This window comes from Apis cerana, linkage group LG1 (genome assembly GCF_029169275.1).
Source record: "Apis cerana isolate GH-2021 linkage group LG1, AcerK_1.0, whole genome shotgun sequence".
NCBI classification, from domain to species: Eukaryota; Metazoa; Arthropoda; class Insecta; order Hymenoptera; family Apidae; genus Apis; species Apis cerana.
The window spans coordinates 6,781,483-6,804,673 of record NC_083852.1 but is presented as its reverse complement, the minus strand read 5'-3'; the positions used below and the strand labels follow the sequence as shown (position 1 = coordinate 6,804,673).

General features: G+C 42.1%; 1 protein-coding gene across 14 annotated transcripts in view; it reads left to right on the top strand.

Moving 5' to 3' along the window:
* LOC107994843 (teneurin-m) overlaps positions 1-23,191 on the top strand; it is a 502,908-nt gene that overhangs the window by 384,101 nt on the left and 95,616 nt on the right. For 2 of the 14 annotated variants that reach the window (XM_062081279.1, XM_062081238.1), the window contains exon 1: positions 11,340-11,681. The exons of the other annotated variants lie outside the window; for them this stretch is intronic. The gene's annotated coding sequence lies outside the window, so the exon portion shown is untranslated. Of the gene's footprint in view, positions 1-11,339; positions 11,682-23,191 lie in introns of those variants that run through there. 14 annotated transcript variants of the gene reach the window in all.

Below are 23,191 nucleotides of genomic sequence, written 5' to 3'. Positions count from 1 at the left end.
CGAAAATACAAGCCCGAGAATGACATTTTCCCTGAATAATTCATCAGATTTACACGGACTTGTTTCCAATTCGATTCTTTTTATCGATAAACGAATCTCCTCTTCTTGTATAAATTTCTTCGATTTTTACCTTCGAAAACTGCGCATGTATATATATATATATATATATACACACACACGTATATATTTAAAGAGAGAAAAGCTCGTGTCGATCCGTACGTGCGCAGAGTTTCGGTGTGCATTTTGATTGGGCTAACGCGTCGAGCCCGTTAGGAAAAGCCCAACCGTCACGTTTCCCCCCACGTTTCGCCGACGAATCGTTTGAGTCTGGCGCGGGCAGGCCACGTTGAATATAAACCGGGCCGCCGCTGAAGAATTATTTGTTCCACGCGCCGAGCTTTATTGGCAAAAGGAACGAAAACGTTCCTTCCAACGCGCCGCGTACAAGGTCTCGCCTTTTTGTATCTCCAATGAACACACGCGGTTAATTCGACGCGGCGCCGCTATTTTACCGCCTCCGCTGTCTATGAGGATAAAGATAGACGGAGGGGAGGGGGGAAGGGGAAGGAAACGGAGAGGAAAAGTTCGGAGGGTCGATGCTTGATTACCGGCGACTGTGTCGGGGGAGGAGGGAGGCGGGGGAGGGAGAATGGAGAAGCTAATAAACGAAAAAATGGTGTTTCTTGTTCCACGGGGATCTCTTTGTTGGTATTTTTTTTTTTTTTTAATAGCGACAGATATCGATATCGTTTTTTTCCCCCTCCTTTCTCCTCTCTTCCGCTTGCCCTGTTTTGTTCGCGGATCTATTATCCGTATTCCTATTATTTCGCCTCTGTCAGGTTAATATAGAAATTTAATACGCGGGTATAAATCGAACGGGACGTGTACACGCGCGTCGAAATTCGTTCGGTTTCTCGTTTCGAGATAAGCGAGATAAGTGTATCCGTTTTCTTTGTTCTGACGACAAAGAAAAATATCTATTTGTCATTAACGACTCTCCAAATCCCCGAAATCCTCGATTTTTCGTGTAGACTGGTTCGAGAAGATGGAAAGATTCCGCGTCTTTTTGTAGAAAATTTTCGGATTCGAGGGGAAGGAAAATAAAGCTGATAAACGGTGGAGAACTTGGAATAACGATGCGAATGGCCGGTGGAAATTTACATCGCTCTTTTTTCCACCGTTGAAAATTTCTGCCTTTCGAAACGTGCAACGTTCGATTTACGCGTCCACCCTTTTGAACACCGCCGTCCCCAAAGGCGATCGCCGATGCAGGAAACGGCCGGAAGCGCCACGTCGACAACGAATCTCGGGCACGAGGTTATTAAACCGGCCACCACCTACGCCTCCTCCCCGACTGCACCCCTTGTGTGCAAAGTGGCCACGATCTAATTATCCGCGCGATCTCCTTTCTTTCTCTCTTTCCTCCTTGAATTTTCAGTTTCGTTGCTTTTGATACGATCTCCTTAACTTTTGATGACATATCGTGAGATATCAACTGCGTTTACCCGTAAATCTCACGAAAATTTTTGGGATGGAAATTGAGTAACCCGAAGATTAATCGAATCGAGCGAGGAGCGCTCTTCTTCTGGACAAGGTTTAATTCCGGAGAGAGATAACGTGGCAGTCGCGACATCTCACGCTATTCTACAATTTCGGTGAAAGTTGCTTTCATCTTCGCGCGCGTTCGTTCCGTCTCGCGCATCATCGCGGATTATCGAGGATCTCGCAAGACGGCGAAACTAAATTTTATCCTCTTTCTTCTTCGGATCCGTTTGGCTCTTGAGAAAGAGAGAGAGAGAGAATTCGTATCCCGATTATTTAGGCTGTTGAAGTATTCGCTTCTCTCTGTCATTCTCTGTTTCGTTCATTATGCGCAGCAGCAAAATTTCGCGTCCTTTTATACAGAATCGAACTTTTTTATTTCCTCCCTTCTCTTTCATCTATCCATCCTTTTTTTTAACGGAGAACCGATCGTTTCAGGGATTCGTGGCCGGGAATGTTTTTACATGGTGTATTTTTACCAGGACAGGCTCAACGGTTCACCGGTTGAAATCGCAGTTACCGGTTCAAAGATATGGACCGGTATTTTGAAAAGTGTAATTTCAGGAACTTGGGGAAAAAAGAAAAATCGCTGGACAAAGAAATATTCGCGACCAGCACATAGCAAGAAGCGATACATGTGTATGACGTATATAAAAATTTATCGATCCATAAATAGCGGGTGTAAACATTGTTTCTCCTCTTACGCGCGTATACACTTTCGTTTGTGATTTATTAGAGATTTTCGGGATTTTTCGTGTTCCATAATAGCCCTGGGAAGGGGAGGAAAAAAAATCCAAGAGCGAAACTTTATTTCCACGGTGTATAGCAATGAAAACGCGAGCGGGTCGCGATATCGATACGAATCAATTTTCTCGTCGACATCGGCTCGGATATCGCGAATTCCAATCAACGTTCTACGATCGTTTTTATCCTTCTTTTTCGCACAACAGAGGAACGGTGGTCTCGAAACGAGTAATGATATAATGTGCAGATTGATTTTTCCCTTCCGATCGAGGAAACTTGGAGAGAGAAGTTGACGAAAAATCGTGCTTCTTCCCGATGACCGTTCAATTTCCACGATTCAAAGGTCAAAGCGGAGGAGAAAAACGCCTCCATCCACGAATCACGTTCACGAAAGGGTTGGAAGGCGGGGAATTAGAGGTATCCAATCACGGGAGACGAGGTGCGTGAGAAACAAAAGGAAAAAGCCCTCCCCCTCCTTTCCCTTCCTTTTCCACGGCCGTGGCCACGATTCGACGAAAAGAGTTTTTAATTTCCGGCGAGAGAAAGCAACAGGGGCGGAGAGGGGAGGGTTTCCAGCCGGGTTATGCGCGGACAACCTCGAACAAAATATTACCACGGCTTAACGCGCCGCTCAACTTCGCCTTCCGACTTCCGTTTCGTTCCACGCCAACAGAATCCTCGCATTATCGCCAACACCCAGCGTTTTCCTCTCTTTTTCCTCTTCTCTTCTCCTCGAAGGAAGCCTCCCTCGTACAGAGTTCGTTACGAAAGTAAAAAGCCCGGTGATGATTATTTGCTGCCAACAGCCAAACTCTTCTCTCTCATTTTCGAGTTCCGTTCGGAAAAATTGCTCCGGTTAAGAAGAAGGAAAATTAACCCAATAAAGAACGGATTGGAACATGCGCTACCCGCGCAATTTAGCTCTCGTAGCCGATTCTATAAACTGCGAAACATCCATTCCGCCCCGGAGCCACGAACACGATAGCCTTCTTTGGAGAGGAGGAGAGAAGGGAGAGGTGAATTTCGAGCTCGTTTCCCGCGGCTTAAACCGTCCGGGACCACTTACCGCGCGTCGAACCGCGCAGTGGAGCTCATCGTGATTCGCAACGAAGAATATTGCCCGACCCTTCCTCTGATTTCAATGATTTGGGCTTTCTTTTGGGATGGAAGTATTTAAAGAGTTTCGAAATTTAGTTTTTTCCAGGATGTTCGAACGGGGGGGAGATTCCAGAGAAGAGAAGGGTAGTTGGACGCTCTTTTGCTCTTTTCGCCCGCCTCCTTCGTCCCGCGGGATCGACGTAATCCTCTTCCATCATTTCGCAACGATGATATGAAAAGAGTACTTATGTGGGTTCAATTACGGGGCTCCAATAAAAACTCTCTCCCTCCCCGTGCCTTTTCAACTCGCAACCTGTCCTCCTCCATCCATCTATCCAAGTTTAATCTCGATACCCGGCGTTCTTGTACGGTATCCAGGAGAGGCAACGCAACGTGTCGCGAGAAACGGACGAATTGGCGCGTTGTTTGGCCGAGCAAGGGTGTAGAATAAAAGAATAGTGTGGGATTAGTTATTTTATAGATGGTAAATCGTTGATAAAATCCTCCGTGTTTTTCCTCAATCTATTAATTATTAATCACATTAAGCGAGAGAGTGTTATTAACTCGCCAGGCCAATTTGCGCGATGATTGCGGTCGCCGCTGATAAAGGATAATAAATAATATTATCTTATTGTAGTACGGCTAAGTAATTGATGCGTCGCAATTAGCGCGCCGTATTCGTTTTTCGTAACGAACCGGTTACAATTCGAATTATCGATCCGCGTGCAACTCGTCGATTGACTCGCGAGGGGGAAGAGAAAAGGCGTGTTTTTGGGATTCCACCTTGCGCGAAGATAAGAGATAATGAGCTCTATTGGCTGGAATTGGAAGAATTCGTGTGAAATTTCATTTCGTTTCGCTCCAAATCGGCCGATATCGAGTTTTAAATATAAATATCCTAAGATGAAAAGGTGTGGAATTTCCAAGGCGACGAGGAAAATGCAAGACGGGAAGAATTTTCACCTTCGTTTCCCTTTCGTCAGGGAGGGGGAGGATATCAGAAAGAAAGAAAAAGGAGGGAAAAGATGGGCGGAAAACAACGTTTCCGGTCAATCTTTCCGGCCACCAGTACACTCTCACGCGTGATCTAGTTTCCGTCGTCTAATTACCTGGTATCGGGCCGAGAGATAATTAACCCGATAAGTGTCGTCGGGATAAGGGAGAGCGAGGCGGAAATCCCGTATCAAAAATGTGTGGAATTAATCAGGAGCAGAGGCAGATAATGATTTCGACCTTTCCGACTTGACCGGCTGAGAATTCCCCGGAAATTAAAGCAAATCCCCCGGCCATAATGCATTCATTGAATACGATATGAACGCGCCACGGATATGGAAAGGGAGAGGAATCGGTCGGTTCTTCTCTTTTTTTTTTTCAGAAATTCATTTTAACGTCGTCGAAGCGTTTTAAAGCTGATATCTTTTCCGCATAATTATAAATTATGGAATACAGGCGATTATTCTTCCAAAGTTTGCCTATCGAAACCCGTCTTGAAGTCGAGTACTAAGATTTAAAATATTCTTCGGTCCAAATGTTGGATGATAAAAATCGCGGAATAACCTTGAAAACTTTGAGAATCAGGATCGAGCTAACGGACTATTAATAGGTGACACGCTCTCAACGTTTCGTCGTATGTCATCGTTTTACTCTTCTCTTTTTTCCAAGTTAACTCTCCTCGCCGATCCCTTTCATCTCCAGCCCGCCACGATGTATCCTCGACGTGCACGACTTGTTCCCCCGTCCTCGAGAACGTCGTAAATCGTGGGGACCGGGACGAGACTCGCATCCTCTATTCGCGGATAGAGGGAACAGAGCGATTCTGTATCGGCGCCATTTTTCTTCCCTTTTCCCTTCGATTCCGCGATTTGATCGGTCAATTAGCGAAAGACTGGATAGTGTTTTAATTTTTCAACATCTTTTTCCTCCTTTGCGAGAAACTTGGAATGCTTGTTTTCTTTTTCTTTCGTTTCGATTCGAGATATTCTTCGTGCACGAGGACGGAGAATCGTAATCAACGCGTTTCGACGTATTTCGTTATCGAGTTGTTATAATATAAAAAAGTGTATTTTTTTAATATCGAAAAGATTGCGATATTTAAATACACCGACGAGCGGTGACGGTACAATTATTATTAGACTTGAGCTCGACATTGAAGCAAAATATAGATAACACGTAGTCATACGTATCTTTATCTCCAAGAATATTATTTCAATTCCCCTCGCACTTTCGACTTACTTCTTTACCCGCTTCTTCGATCAAAATGAAACGTTCAAGATTAACTTCGTTCCTCTATTAATAATTTACATTACGTCCCACAATTTCGTTGCATGAAAAACCATATAGAAATACCACGACCACCATATTTTCAAGTAGCGTATAAACACGTAAAATAGGGCGAATTATACAGATTTTGCGATCCGATTTTTCCCCCTCTCCTCGAAATGGACGTATAGCAGGAATAATAACCGGGAAGAAAGAGCACAGAATTACACGTGGAACGATTGGCGCCGATATACGGGGCGCTCGAGGGCCGATCATCGTGCACGCTCGGCCGGCGCACGAGTGAAATTTATTTTTAATTAACGTGCAAATGAACGGCGTCCCACGACCGTTTCCTGCTTATCGGGGGTGGCTGGCATTCGTTGGCGTTGATAGCACTCTCCGAGATTATTTTCGCGGGGATCTGTCCGGGGGAAAGGAAACGACGCGTCCAGGAAGTGGACGTGAATCGTCATCGGTTTAAGAAGCGTCAAAAAAGGGAGAATCGACCTTCCTCCTTGATCGAGGAAAATTTTATTGTACGCTCGATTAAAAAGAATTGAACGAGCTCCTTCCTACTTGAAGTTGGGAACACCATCTTAATTCTCGTTACGTTTCGTAGCGTAATAATGTAGAATGTAAAAAAATTCCTCGATATTTCCAAAATAAACGCGATAATATCGTCGATTCGTTTCCAAAAATTATTATTTTCGGACGATAATTCGATCGAGCGTTGCGAGAAGGAGAGAGAGAGAGAGGGGGAGAGGGAGAGAGAAATGCCGTCGGTTCCACTAAATTCAACTGTTGCGAAACGGATCTGCATCCGGCGACGCTCCATCCTCTGTAGTCGTTCGAGATTAACTGGATCGTGCAGACCGGACTTTCACAGCGATATTTTTTTCCCCGATATAACGCACGTGCCGGTTAACGATCGACCGGTGGAATCGGCGAAAAAAAAAAAAAAAAGGGGAGAAAAAAAGCGAGGCCCCCGTCGTCGAAAAAGCGTTACAGCTGGAGAATTGATTTACCTCGAAAGGATTAAAAAAAAGAGAGAGGGAGTTGCGTGCGAAACGATCTCTCTAGATGCGTCGAAAATATGTATATTATACGAGCGTGTCTATATTACATTAATTAACACCAGGCCGATACGCTAACTCGTATCAGCGGCCGTAACGCATTAAATCGACCATTTCCGGTTGATTAATCGACGATTGATGACCTCTGCGCAGACTAGATGCGCGCAATAAACTGATTCGAGGTCCCATCGACGCGTTCAGCCTCGTCCGGTATGCTCGGTTTGGGTAGGAGATTTAAAGGGCGGTCCTAGAAGATCGAAATAAACGAAATTTATTCGCGTAACGTATGTATCTTCACCCCGATTCAATCGTTTATAGTTGTGTGATATTTTTTAAAGAGGATAATTACACCGAAGAATTAAAGCGTTAACCGGTTATAAAACATGTATAATTACTGTTACCAGCCTCGAGAAACGCTGTTTGTACATTATTCGTTTCTCGGATAAACGAGGGGAGGTCGTTTCTTGAAAAACTTGTCGATACTACACGATGAATGGATCTGTTTGTGCGCCCTCCTTCGAATATCCCATTGTCACGACCGCTCAAGTTTTATACATCCCGGATAGATTCGCCTTTGTTCCCCTATTATTCCATCGTTATCCGCGTATACTTTTTCTCCTTATCTTCTCAAACTCAAACAACGATGAAGCGTCCGGAGTTATTGCCCCCTTCCTCGTGGAATATCCCACCCTCCCCTTTCGTCGCCTTGTCTTCGCCTTTACATCGGACCATCTCTCGCGTTTCTAATCCTATTCGTACGAGCACAGCGGAAAAGAATTAATTGACTCGACTCGGATTCGTTTCTCCGATATTTCGAGGCGAAAACGGCGGAAAGGGTGGCGTGCACGCGCGACAGAAGTTTGTGTTCGAGGCGAGGAAACTTCGCCGGCACGCTCGTCGAACGTAAGAGGCATGAGTGACGCGTAATTACTCGCATCCGAATAGCAGACAACTGGGATTGAAGGGTACCGGGGCACGGAGTGACAGACCGTGTCAAAGTTAAGCGCGCGCGAGCTAGAAAAAGATCGTGACACTAATTGCTCGAAAATATATATATATATATATATATATATATTCCCGTTCGAAAATCCTCTCCTCGTGATTCGCTCGACGAAAGACGCCTTCCAATACACGCCCTCGCCAATTTCCCGACGCGGAAAAATCGGGCTTCGAAACGATTAATCCTCTCGGATAAGGGCGTATTATTAAATCGACGAACGGTGATAAATGGATGGATGGATGGACGGATCGCGGGATGATGTGGAGGAGGATATTTCGTGATTGTTTTGTTGATTCGATTCGCGCTCTCTCTGAATACGAGGGGATATCGATCCTCCGTTTGCCGATCTTTATTCCTTGTACATTTTCATACGCTCGTATTAATGTCACTGTGTTATTACCCCTCTCGACCGCGCTGGTTACCCTCGCCGATCCCTCAGTCTCATCACCTGCTCTGCTCTAATTAATAGCTTCGTCATAGATTTCGTTATTAACAACGAAATCGTAGAGTGGAAGAAGGAAACAATCTCCTCTTCGGGCGTGCAATTCGACGGGCGAATTAATCGGTTCGTTAATAAACTCGACACGAAAGATCCTTGACGGAGTTGGAGGGTTTCGAAACTTTATTTCGAAGGATTAATTTAAGGAAGGGATCGTTCGAATTTTCTAGATTCTAGGTTTGATTCTGAGTTGCGCGGGCCGGTTTTACAACCGTGTGCCCTGTTTCTCTCCTTGATGAGTAAGCGGCTTTCGCCATCCCCTGTGAAACTTTGTTCTCGTTTACCTTTATGCAACCGCGGATGATTTATTAACTCATGCGATCTGCCCTTTTGGTTAGACTGTGTACTCGATTTCTGGAAAACGAAAATACAACAGTGAAAAAGAATCGACCATGAATTGTATCTCGTCGAGAGCCTATAAAATTTATATGGAGAACTCGTTGTTTTCGGAGAAGAAGAAGGAATGCTTCTTCATCCGATATTCGTTTTTAGCCACCTGTCACGAGCAGGGGTTAAGAGGGCGGTCGAGGCTCGTTAGACGGGAGCGGAGCAAGCGTACCGGTTAACAGGGCAAAGCTTGCGCTTCTCAAGACTCGTGGCGGAAAGCCACAGACCGACGCTTATTAAACCGCCCCTAATTATATTTCAATATACGCGCTCGCGAGCGCGGAACATCAAGAAAGGAGATTGGCCGAGAGAAAGGACGGGGGAGGGGGTGTGGAATGGCAAGAGGGAGGGTGGAAGGGATGCTGCTCCGCCGCTTGCCTTCCATCCGCTCCAACCCCTCTCGACCGCGCTGGTTACCCTCGTTACCCTCGCCGATCCCTCAGTCTCATCACCTGCTCTGCTCTAATTAATAGCTTCGTCATAGATTACCGGGAGGGGATATTAAAATAGCGTTCGATCCGAGCCTCCTCCATATCCGTAGGGTGGAGGGAGGATGGAGGAGAACCTTTTGAGTGTCAAATCCTTGGGGGGATGTGCGGTTGAAATAGAGATTCGTGGAATTTGTTCGTCGAATGGAACGACGATTCGCGCGGGGGTGTGTCGCCCCGGAATGTTTTCAAGTACGATTGAAATTTTATTTGATTGAGATTTTTCCTTTTCCTTTTTTTTCTCCATCGATCGTGCTTTTTTTAATAAAAGTGAATTGCGATACGTCTAATGAACGCATTTTCGTTTTGTTGACAGGTAAGTTGACCAGAGAGAACTAGGTGCATGGGAATGTACGAGTTGTAAGTAAATTTGCACGATTATTTTACGATTGACGTCGCGTTCGATCGGGTTAAAGTCTTTTCCGAATATTCCTAATCATTCTTCGCGCTGTGATTAAAAATTCACAAGATGTTTTATTTTTAACGCATCGTTGCTTAAATCCTCGTATAATTTCCCATGAATTTTTATCTCGTTTCAAATATCACGAGCGAGCTGCTGGATATTTATGCATTTATGCAAAATTTGAATATGTACGGAAAACCTACGTAAAATGTACGTAAAAGGGAAAAAAAAAAATAAAAAAAGAAAGGATAAAATATTCAAAGCACAGTACGTATTATGATGTTTGAGAAATAAAGGATATCTCCGTTTAAACTATTTATTTTAACTTTCGTGTTCGTAAAAATTTTGCGAAACAGAACACGACTCGATGATAATTCTCGGTTTCGTATTAAAAGAAAAAAGATCGAATATACTACAAATTTATAAGACGCGTATTTACAGTTCGTGGAGATGGATCTATTGGAAAATTTCGCGCATGCAAAATGGGAGAATATAACGAGGGTGGCACAAGTGACCTCGTGCTGTTTCCACGGGGGAGGGGTGGCCTCGACTCGAATTTCGACGCTGGTGTTTTAATTTAAGCAAAGTTGTCGTTCATTAAGGCGCGATGTTGTCGAAAAGTGGCGAGTGTCGTGACAGGGCAACGTTATTTGATTTCCACTCATCCCATCAGCGAATAAAGTATATAACACCACCCCCTGTGTATAATCCGTAAAACCTTCGCTCTCTGCCCGTCGTCCTCCGCTTCACACCTACCCCTTTCACCTTTCACACGAAATATCGATCGCCTTGGGCCACCGATTTCTCTCTGTGTACAATGCACTCCGACACAAGTTCGCCGACAGTAATGGCTCTGATTACGGCCGAATGATTCCATTTAGGGGTTACGAGACTTACGGCCACGCTGTTTGCCCTTCTAACCGTTGATTAAAAAAGGGGAAATCCCGAAAATCTTATTTGAATTGCTAACTTTTCCTTCTTTCTTTCTTCTTCTTTTTTTTTTTCTTTCTTTTTCTTCATGTCGAGAGATCGAAGGAAATCTCTCCTTTTTTAATTTCAGTCGAAAGTAAATTCCAGCAGATCTATTTCGAAAGGATATTTTTGAATGCGTTTTAATACTGTTTTCTTTCCATGATTCGTCTGAAAGTTTGAGTATTTTTATCGGAGGAAAGTTTTTAAAGATTTCGTTTGTCGATCGTTTATATATAGGTTGGTATTGGAAACTTCGAAACGAGCATTTCAGAAATTTTCTTTTCAAAATGGGGAAAAGAAAGAAGGGTTAATCGATCCTTATTCGATAACGCAAAATTGAATCGATCGAAATAGATATTTTATATGCATTAAAATTCATTACTCTTCAAATTTTGTAATAACGTGAAAATTAAAAACACGTTACAGACGTAGAATCGTAGAATATTAAAATTATTTAAAATTTCTGATTTGAAAATTGTATCAATTTTCGTTAATTAAAATTACTTTAATAATAATTAGTGATCTCGAGAGTAAATTTATATTATTTTGTATTTCTTTGCTTAAATATTAATATCTATTTTTTTAAAATAAATTTAATTTGGATACAAAATTATTCAATAAAATTTATGTGATAAATTTAACAACAAAAAATTCAATTTTTAAGATCGAATTTTAATGTTATTTAAGGACAATATTTTCTTTGATTCAGAAAATTTAATAATTTTAAATTAATAATTTTAAAAATTAGAATTTTAATTCATACAAAAATATATTATAGTAATAACGAATCAAGTAACGAAGTAAATATTTTAATTATCGTGCCTTCGCAATTCGTATGCGTAAACAAAGAAATTCGTAGGCAAGAAATTCCAAGAATCCGCGTTTCTGTTGCGATAGGCAAAATATTACATTGGAAATAGACGTCTCCTACTGCGTATTTTCAACGAATTGTAAACAGATCCACTTCCATAACCTCGCGTCCCACCAATAACAGAACGCGTACGTAATAGGACAAAAGGAAATTCTCGAGTCGATATCATTCACGCCGCGGTCGTCGTTCGAGAAACATTAGAATACATTCGTGTCCCAATTAATATTTTATCGATAAATTTTAACGCCGTCGATTCGTTTCACGCCTCGATAATTGATAAAATGGGTCGAATCGAATATTTTAACACAGCGAGGTAACGTTCTACGACGAATCAACGGTCAACAAGTAAGTAACTTTCTCTATTCTCTCCAAAGATATTACGCTCCTACGCGAATAATTCTCGCGTGCAATGGAGGAGTCGAGGATTTGAAATATTTCTCCGCTTCTTCTTGTTCTTAATTTATGGTGGATTTCGAACGAATTTCGAGTGTTTTGCGTCGCTTAGAAGCACAGTGTTTTTCGTATCCGTGCGGTATCACGTGCGTTTGGAAAATATACCGTGTCCGGGAGGGGGAACACGATTCCCGACCCGCGAAAAAAAAAAGGCGGATCTTCGAGCGGCGAACAGTTTTCACGATAAACAACAGCGTCATGTTGCCGTTTTGAAAATCTGGTACAAGTACGAGCAATCGTGCAAACCAGCAAAAGAGCGTCTCGTGAAGTGTGCAGCGCGATCCATCACTCGTTAAATGCAGCTGCGCTTCGCCGATTTCCATTGTCTGTGCATCTGCCGTTTGCTTGTTTGCGCCCGAATTCCGTTCCATCCGTTCCGTTCTTTCGAAAAATTCCTCCGTGGAATCGTAACGATTTAGAAAGAATAATTCTTTTGACGATTCTCTAATTGTGCGGGGGAGGAAAAAAAGAAAATTTTAACTCCAATAACGAAACGCTCGAATTATTATTTATTTATTCTCCCTCCTCGTCCCGGCTTTTCTAAAAAAATAAAATTTAGATTATGGTTTTAAAGCGTCGAAAAGCAAAATAACGGTATTATCTTTCATCGTTGTCCATCCGAAGCAATTTCGAAAACGTTTTAAAGCTAAAGTACCAACTGGCCGATGGATTATAAAAGCAAAAATAAAATTCGAGATAGTTAGTTGAACACAAATATTTTTACAATATCTCCTACGTACGAGATAAATAATTATCGTCATCCTTATTCCGAAACATTATATTCCTCGAAATACAAATTTACAAACGGTCTGAAAATTATTCGAAAAACTTCGATCACGTTTAAGAAGTTAGAATCTCGGGAAGTCTCGACGATAAAACATCGAAATACATGGAGAAATTTTTAATGGACGATCGGGTGTATTTTTCGGGTAGTAGAGGGGGGGTGCGTGCGTATTTCCCGGGCAATACATTTATTTATAAAGCAACCAAAAAAAAAAAAAAAAAAAAAAACAAACTTGTAAACGAGGCAAAGGTAAAGCCAGAGATACTCGTGTTTTTTGCAATCAAATCGACCACCCCTCCCCGATATCTCCTGTTTCAACTCGTTCATTCGACCCGGTTTCCCGGAATATGAAACGGTCGTCCCAGCCGTGTAACTTTAAATTCGACGAATTTTCAATAAATCGGCAACAGATTAAAGGACACTCGAAACGGAATTCCTTCCCTTCCTTCGTTCTCGTTTTCCTTTTTACCGAGTCGTGCGACGCTCCAGTCCTCGAGACTCGTACCGGCACACTGCTTGGATGACGATACAAATTGAAGGCGAGACAATGCCTCGTTATATACGGAACTCGCCGTGAAGACAACCGTGACCGAGTCGATCGGTTAAAATCGGTCTCTCCCTCTCCATCTATCTATCCGTCTGTCTAGCTATCTCTTTCTGCAATCGATATCATCGGGCCGCGGTATAATTGCCACAGTTGACGTACGTATTTACCGAGAGTTTCGATGCTGGCTGCTCGCTACCAATTTCCGGTGTGCATTGAATACGAGGGTGGATCCGCGTTTCCAACAATAATATTTGCAATGATATTTTAGAAATAATTTCGAGATCGAAGGATGTATTGATTAGGAGAGGAGGGAATGTCATCTCTCTCTGTCTTTCTTAAAGTTTAATTTAACTTGGCCTAAATTTTTTTCTTAGAAATAAGAAAGAATTTGAGACCACACCTGGTTACAGTATGCTGGTCTATTTATGGAAAGTTTAAATATAAAAGAGTGCGCATATAATAAAAATTTCACCTTGCATAATGCGCCTTAAAAAAAAGAAAAGAACGGACAAATGGTGGTTTAAAAAATGCGCTTTGAAAAAGAAAAGGAAGAACATTGATCGGGAATGAAGCCGAACGACAGAGCGGGGCGAAACTCGCAATTTATCCAAAACGAACAATTATCTGTTGGACACGGATATTAAACTCGAAGCGAAAATGGATCTGATAATTATTCATAACTCTTTCGAAATCTCGATTTCACTCTCGCCTCCCTCGCCCGCGGATTTGCCGCGATCTCGGCCTACAAATGATTCATCTTCTAATTGCATGACGGGCCACCCTTCGCGCCCGCCACAATCAAAACTCGCCCACGCTCGTTAATCATTCGGGCCACCCTCGTCTTTCATGCCTTCAAGGTGCAAATACCTCGTCACGTTTCACGAGCGGCGTGGAAACGAGCATCGGGACAAATGCCTCGACGTCCGTGCCTCCCCGCCTGTGCTTTTTTCCTTTCCGCCCGGCCTAATTCTTGAAAAAAAGAAAAAAGGAAAGGAAAAAGAAGAGGAACGATTAATCATATCGAGTCCGAGTTTTTCCCGCGTCGTCGAACCGCAACGGCGAGGGGAAAATAGATACACGCTCACCCTCGATGAATTTTTGGATTGTCACGTGCAATGTTTTGGAATTAACTCGCGGATCAAGGGTCGTTTTATAATTTGATTAACGATTGGCGCCATCTTTGGAAAGGAGGATCGAAAAATGAATAATCAGGAACGATATCCTACTATTTAAGATATTTGAACGTATTGAATTTTCGAATGGAGGCGCCATTTTGGAAAGGAGGATCGAAAAATGAATAATTAGGAACGATATCCTATTATTTAAAGATACTTGAACGTTTTGATACGTAGAATTTTCGAATGGAGACGTCATTTTTGGAAAAGAGGATCGAAAAATGAATAATCAGGAACGATATCCTATTATTTAAGATATTTGAACGTGTTGATACGTAGAATTTTCGAATAGAGGCGCCATTTTTGGAAAGGAGCATCGAAAAATGAATAATCGCAGAACATTTTGATATGTAGAATTTCGAATGGAGGCGCCATTTTGGAAAGAAAGATCGAAAAATGAATAATCGCGAACGATATCCTATTATTTAAGATACTTGAACGTGGTGAATTTTCGAATAGAGGCACCATCTTTGGAAAGAAAGATCGAAAAATGAATAATGGCGGAACGTGTTGATACATAGAATTTTCGAATGGAGGCGCCATTTTGGAAAGAAGGATCGAGAAATGAATAATCGCGAACGATATCCTACTCTTTAAAGATATTTAAACATAAATTTTTGAATGAAAGCGCCATTTTTGGAAAAGAGGATCGAGAAATGAATAATCGCGGAATGTATTGATTCGTAGAATTTTCGAGTAGAGGTGCCATTTTGGAAAGAAGGATCGAGAGTATTTTTTACCAAACACGATTATCCAATAATGGATATTATACTTTTTTTAACATCTATTGACGAGTAAATTATTCGAAGCTCGAATGTTGGAACGCATATCTATTAATTTAGCTCAAAATGGGTTTTTGGTATTCGATTGTTGTTGAAAATTTTCTTTGTCTAAAAAGAAGACATTGTTATTTGTATTGTTAAAGTGACTAGGGGTTGAAATATTCACAAGAGGGGAGGGGGTATCCGCGAAATTTATCATTTCACGGTAGGAAAATATTTGCGAAATATTTAATGGTTTAATATATTTTATAGATATTCCCGATCGAACCCCGTTTCATTAAGCAGATAATTAATCATCGCGAGGCTTTTCCAACGTCATCGTTGCTTCGCCCGACAAAGAGTTTAATACACCGGCATTTTTCACGGCGGAGGGGGAAGGGGAGGGAGGGAGGAAATACTTGCGCAAGGATCCATAGAAGCGAATGTTCGATGAAAAACCGAACGATAAAATATGCGGTGACACGAAAATTAATTGCGGACTCGTTTAAGGAAATATTAGTCGGCGATCTTCCCTTCCCCCCCCCCTCTCCCCCTCCCCGTTGAATTCAACCATTTTCCAACAATTATCCTCCCTTTCCTCCCCTATACAACAGTTTGTGATCGTTCAAAAATATATAATCGATATTTTAGGGGAAGTACGAAAAATCTAAAAGTTGAAGTAATATGATGTTGAAGTTATGAATCGAGGGGGGGGGACGTTTAGAAAAGTGAAAATTTGATGAAAATTTGAATTTATCGACCTCTTATACAATTCTTAAATTCCTATGAACAAGCTTCGAATTTTCGAGAGATCGCGTGAATCGAAAATGTTTATATTTTCAAGGAGAAACGATTAATTTAATATAATTTAATTTAATTACTCCCTTTAATGCGTTTCTTTCGATCGGAAAACTGTGCGTTTCTTTCGTTTTTTTTTTTTTTTTTTTGATGCGGAAAAATCTCGCTTCGTTAAATCTACTTATCCGAAGAATAATGGAATAATTCCTGGGCATTTGACCTATTTCAACGCTTAACTCGTCTCGTTATTTCTCTATCGGTTTATCTGGCTGTTTAACCCTCCCTCGCGCCACACCGTATCGATTCGCGTGTCCTCATCGAAACTGTAATGACTGTAACGAACATTCCGTGTCAAGTGGCCGGCTCCCCGTTTATCGCTGATAAGTAATCACACTTTACCCTCCATCGACAGTGGAAATATAACAACAGGCACGAAGAACCGAGTTAACGATTACGCAACCATTTCGTATCATTTCGAATCTGTGATCAACTTTGATCTGTTATCTGCACGAATGAAACGTACCTGTTGTGCACGGAAACGCGCGTGTGTACAAAACGAACACATACGTATGTAGATTTTAACTTCGATACGAGTTCGCAATCGTTCTCTCTTCTTCTCGATTAATACGCGCATATTTCGCGAATGTCGGACAATAAGAATGAGAAGATAACGAGATTTCTCGTAATGGAACGCGAGTAATGACAAAGCTCGAAACGAAAAGGATATCGAGTGGGGAATATTCGAATCAAGATTTTCTTTTTGGGAAAAGAAACAATAAAACTCTAACGTTTCATTGAACATTGTTTATTTACAACTCTTAATCGAATATTGAGAAAGAAAGGAAATAACTATTCTCCATTACGGGCACGCAGGTTCGAAAAGGAAGAAACTGTGGTGCCATTCCAACCCCGTAGAAATAATCCCCCGGAGTTTCTCTCCTCCCATTGTCTTGGAGACAGATCAGACTCTCTCGATCCCGCGGTTCTCCACAGACAGACGATCTCGGAGGAATCTCTCGCGGAATAACGGTAACGAGGGCTGAGTCGACGGAGAGGGAAGGAGTCGATCGTTCGACCTCTCGTGCCAAGTGTCTCGTCGAGACGTGGACAGGGTAGGGACAACGCGAGGAGGGGAGGGAAGACAATGACGCCGCTTGATCCCAGTGCGCCACTCTTGGACGGGCGCATCCACCACGATCTCGAGTGAGCTTTCAATATTGCCCGCTGCGATCTCGAGATAAACAATCGACGCCATTGTGCAGGGGGAAGGGTCGACACGCGTTCTTCTTCTTCTTCTTCTTCTTTTCTTTCTTTCTTCCTCGCGAAAGAAAGCGCGACGCTTGGTTGGAGCACAGTGGTCGACTTGTACACGCTTGGTCCAGCAGCTGCTCCCATCTCCGTGTAATTATTCCCGTTGCGCCTCGATCTCTCGAAACATCTTGTTGCCGCGGCTTGGTGGAGAATGAAAATGGCGCGAAATCGATGGGATTTTTTTTATAAAAAATATTGTTGAATTTCATTATTTCGAAAATCGAGCGGAGAAAATGATGGCTTGATAAAAATTGGAAGAAGAATATTATTGCGCTTCGATCTTTCGAAATATATTGTCGCGACTTGGTGGAGAATGAAAATGGCGCGAAATCGGTGGGATTTTTTTTCATAAGAAGATGATGAATTGATAAAAATTGGAAGAAGAATATTATTGCGCTTCGAAATCGGTGGAATTTTTTTATAAGAAGATGATGAATTGATAAAAATTGGAAGAAGAATATTATTGCGCTTCGATCTTTCGAAATATATTGTCGCGACTTGGTGGAGAATGAAAATGGCGCGAAATCGATGGGATTTTTTTTCATAAGAAGATGATGAATTGATAAAGCTTCGATCTTTCGAAACATTTTGTCGCGGCTTGGTAGAGAATGAAAATCAGTTGAGTGGAAGAGATGATGAATCGATAAAAATTGGAAGAAGAATATTACGAGAAAGAAAAATATGTGTTGGTGTGATTTAAGTTGCACAAGATATCTCGTAAGTATTTAAATCTAGAGAAAAGAAAGTTGCGATTATTTTTCAAGAACGATTAAACCGATCGAAGAGAGATATTTTTCATCGAAATTGATTATCATATTCGAGGAGAATCTTTTTTAATTTTTAATCAAGGACTCAACTATTCCATTTAACGTGATCGATCTATCGAATCAAATGTCCACATTAATTAATTTTGGATTTTGGATGCACGTATACAATTCATGTATAAATTTCTCCTTTTCACGATTAGTTGGTAAAGATTATATTCTACATATCCCCGCAAAATCTGTTAAAATCTTTCTTAAGCAAGAGGCTTAGTTCTTTTTCAACGGACCTCGTCGAATGAATTGTAAATCTATAAATCTTTCGAGATTTTTCGCCTTTTTAAATACAATATCCGTATTGCGTTCGTAATTGCACGATTAATTCGTCGTACAGAAGAAAATCCCTGGGAAAAAAAAGAAAAGACAAAAGAAAGAGAAGGAAGAAGAAGAAAAAAAAACGCTGCAACTCACTTGGAGAACGCGAGCGTGTTTTAATTAAATCACGTACGACTTTGTCGAAATCATGAAGGAATCTCTCGTCGCAGCGTCCGACTTAAATTTCGCAATTACGGCGAATCAACGGAGTGGCGGCGCGCGTCAAACGTCCGCCATTTTTAAAGAACCGTCAAGTTCGAGCGATGAACCCTCGAGAAAAGTTTACCGAGCCGAGTCGGATCGAGATATCTCGCAGCCTTTCTTCCACCCACCGAGCAATTCAGTTTAATTAATCCCTGCTAGGTGGCTCCAGTAAACCGAACTCGTCTCTTAATTAGTCAACGACAATGCTTGCTCAATCGTCTTACGTGCCTTACGTAATTAGCGAACAGTTTCGAATTTACTGTCATCGTCCATTTGCGCGAGAAACTATAAACATAAATTAATCCTCTCTTGATTCAATTTTTACACAGTGAATTTTCTTTACGCGGGAAATTACAGATTAAACTTGCCAATTCGATTCGAGATAAACCGTTTCGTATAAAGTATATACGTATATATATATATACATACTGAAAATTTGATTTAGATGAAGGAATTTGAGCGAAAATTCCTCGACGAGAAAAAAAAAAAGCAAATAAAGATCGAGCCAGTTTTCAAACGGCAATTTTTCCCCTTTCACTCTGCCGTCCGAAGCTAAGAATAATTAAAGCGAGAAGAAAAGCAAATTATCCCGAAATAATTAGCCCGTAAATCCCGCTGATCGCTGCGAGAGAGAGAAAGAGAGAAACAAATAAGACGCGGCATTATCAAGGATTTAGTCGAGACGCGCGTCCCCCGAAAATCCTTTCGCTCCGATTTCCTTTTCGACGGATTCCCCTCCCGTTCGTGACAGGCATCGATCCCCTCGACGAGAGTAGAGGAGGGAAAAGGAGGGAGAAAAAAAATTGGACGAACAAAAGTGTGAGCGAAAAAGGCGGAATGCGATGAGCGCACTCGTCACGATCGCGGCGAAATCGGGCTCGACAGCGACGACGAGGAACGCGCGACGCCGCCAATCGATATTTATCCACCGATGGGGAGAGGGGGAGGGTAACAAAAGGGAGATCTCCACGGTGTTACGTTTGTTCCCGGCCGCGTTTTATCGCTAATACTTGGACTCGGTCAAAGGATCGTGTTCTCCTTTGTTCGCTTTTTCTTCTTTCGGCCCTTTATCCCGCCAACTAGCGACCTGGGTAATTGGGGGCGGGGAAATTGGCGATTCATACGTCCAACGATCGATGCGAAATTTCGTTATTTCTCTCTGAAATGACGTTATCGGATAACTCGGTTAAATAGACGAGGCTTTCGAGGGATGCGTTTAAAAGAAATTCGGATTTCCTTCTGTTTAAAATGCTGCTACGATTTCACGCCCTTCTCTTCTCCTTTTCTTCAACCTCCCCCTCCCCCGAACACTTTTCGCGCTGAAAACTCGCGTTCTCTTTCAGGAGTATCCGGTTAACGAGCATCCGAGCAAACTAATCAATCCTCGTCCTCTCCCCGTCCATCCTTTTTCACGGAGCCAGAGGGGGGTAATTCCAGCACACAGGGAGTTTGGGATCCCGATGGATCCTCCACGGATAAAGGGTTGCTCGCGGATGATGTAGCGCCATGTTTATTGCGTCCTATTTGCTCCTCCGCGCCATCAGCGTGGCCGCAATAGCGCCGAACCGGAGGACACGCAGATAGCCGTTGCCCGATTCCCTGTTATCCGACCACTCGCGTGTGTGCACGTGTACGTGCACCACACAGCCCCGTCGTGGCGTGTTTGTACACGGCCAGGAGTATTATACGCTCGTGACACGACGGGGCTCGCAGTTGTGTGCTCTCCCGTTGGCGGAATACACGTCGGGGGCCCTCTCTGTGTTTTCCTCTGTGTGCTGAGCTGGCTGAACTCTTGCTCTACAGAAACTAATTACAACGAAGCCCGGCTTGTTGGCCGAGAGAGTGCAATGTTTTCGTTCTTGCGCTCGCTTCCACTCCCCTCGCGATCGCGAATCTCCCCCTCTCTTTTTCTGCTTTCCTTTCTTTTTCCTCTCTCTCTCTCTCTTTCGAATACGAATTGGTCCTTTTCAAAGGACACCCTCCTCTCTGCGAGATGTTGTAGGTGGGAGGGGGAGATCGAGAATGTATGATGTTCCTGGTTTGGTTTTGCGGAGAGTAGATGATGGTAGTTTTTGTGGAATTTTCACTTTTTTTTCCTTCTTTCTTGTTTCTCCGCGTGGTCGTAACGTTGACTCGATGGTTCTTCAGCGTTGGGAAGAAGGGCTGGTTAAGGATTTCGGGGGGAGGAGGGGAAGATGAAGTGTTTTGGCGAAAGCAGTTTGAGAGACGTAAGTACCTTCGGAGTTTCTAAAGTGGATAGGAATTTTGCTCGGGGAGGGGAAATGTGGATAGGATTCTTGGATAGGAGGGCGCTCCTCGATGTTTAAAAACGGGAATTAAAATTCGTTGGGGGCACACGTCTCTTCTATATTGATAACATCGATCGAAATTTTGCAAGAGCGTGAAATAAAATTTGGAGGGTATTATTATCACAGAGATATATTCTTTGTTATTCTTCGTTTGCCGTGTATTTTGGTAATAATACGCGCGAATATTCGTTTAATATTGATTTACACGCGATTGGGACGAAACGTACGCAAATAAAGTTGCAACGCAATCATTATTCGACACTTGAATTACACGAAAGAAATAAATTTACATCTATTTACCTGTTGTTACTTTGTTCCTCGGTTACTTTCGAATCGAAAGGATATTAAAAATTGTTTCTAAATAAATTTCCACCTAATTATCTTAATTGAACGGCTCTCCAAAGCTTATCGTTTTCATTTAATACGCGATACATTTAATACGCGACGATATTTCTATCGCAATTATTATCGCGCGCTCTCTTTTCCCGTTGTAGAATATATTTCTTTCGTAAAACAATTTCCAATTACTTATTTATTAATATCGAATTAAATTTGACATTTATAAATTATTATCGTTATTACTTGCACGCGTTGAAAATTAAGAACAACGAAATTACACTCGATTAAATAATACACGTTTACAGAATATCTTCGTACAAAGATTATTCTATATGCGTTTTTATCATTACATAAAAAAAAAAAGAAGATTAAATCGAATACATCGTGAAACATCATCGATTATTATTTACGCTTATCCGTTTTATTAATCATCGACTATGTCAACGTGTTCACTGATTATCAAACATATCCCAATTTAATCCAACTGCCGCCCAGATCCGTATGTATTTGATAAATTTTCAAATTTGATTCTCTCAAAAACGATACATCATAACCGTACAGTATCGTTTATCATATATATATATATATATACAAGGTCTATTATATTATCATATCGTATAAATGGAGGGCCGTGAATCATGGCGGTCCACGAGTCGGACCGATAGAAAATGAAATTACCCTATAATTTCATATTATTTTAAATTAACCGATTGCAAGCTATCTTGCTATAATCCCCTACTCGGTCGCAAAATTAAACCGGATCGATCCAACATTGGAAATCGGGGCAAAAATGAAAAGAAGTGATCGTGCCGCTAATCCTCCTTAATAAATAAAAAATATTCAATCTATTCGAGTCGTCGTTAACTTGAGAAACCAGACCCCGTTTAATATATATATATATATAAAACAGGATCGACGAGCTGATGATTTCATCATTCTTCCCTTCTTCTCCTGAGAGGATCATTCCAGGTATTGACGGGAGGCCAAACAATCGCTAATTACGTTTCCAATAACGGGTGAATTTCTGTTGCGAGCACAATGGGGCCGAGAAAGTGTAACAAAAGGAGAAATCGACTGCTCGTTTGCAGCGCGCCGATACCACCGTGAAGGGACGGCTAACGATTTTTATTCGATAAATTGAATTTACCCGGATATTTGGTAAAAAGTTGTTAAAAATTATCAAACGTGATTTCTTATTTTTTTTTTTAGGGAGAGAAATATAAATAAACGTGGCGCAAGAAATTTTCCATCTTCTGGAAAGCGTCGTATTTTTACGATAAAGTTGGACGGTGAAAAGACGACGACGACCTACTCCCGCTTCGGAAAACGATCGATAGGATTTAATTGATAATTGGGGAGGGGGCGCACCGGTTCCCAGCCGCAGCCGCGTCGCCTCGTTTGCATGATACATTTTTTTCCGCATAAAAATTCAAAGATGGCGAAGGGAGAGATACGGTAAAAATCGGCGGAGAGCGAGGGAAAAAATTAGAGGGAGGGTGAAAAACGAGGAGGTTCGATGATTGATGGATGCCGGCCGATTGAAAACCGCGCGCCGGCTGTCGTCTACCCGCGCACCGCTGAATTTCGCCTTCAAAAATCCGGAGAGTTCGCAGTTATACGCGATCGTTTTCCCCGGTGATCATCGCTCGATGAGCCGAGGATTCATCTTCTGAATTCGTTTCGAAAGGATTCCTCGATTCTTTTTTTAAGCCAAGTTTTTTAAGGAAGGGTCAAAGAGTCGAATGAAGAGAGGAATGGAAAAGCGAGGATCGAAAATTGCGATATAGAAAAGAAAAAAAAGTTTCGAATGTAACGGCGGTGCACGCCATCCGATTATTTATCGCCGATATAATATGCAAACGAAGCTACGAACGGAACCTTTTGTCAGATCATGCCTTGTTTCCCCGTATCGAAATCAACTCGTTACCGTCGAATTTTTGCTCAAAAAAAAAAAAAAAAAAAGAACGATGAAACGCCGCATTCGCCGCTTTTCGTTCCCCGCTGTTTGTTTGAACGCATTAATAAACGGTAACAACAA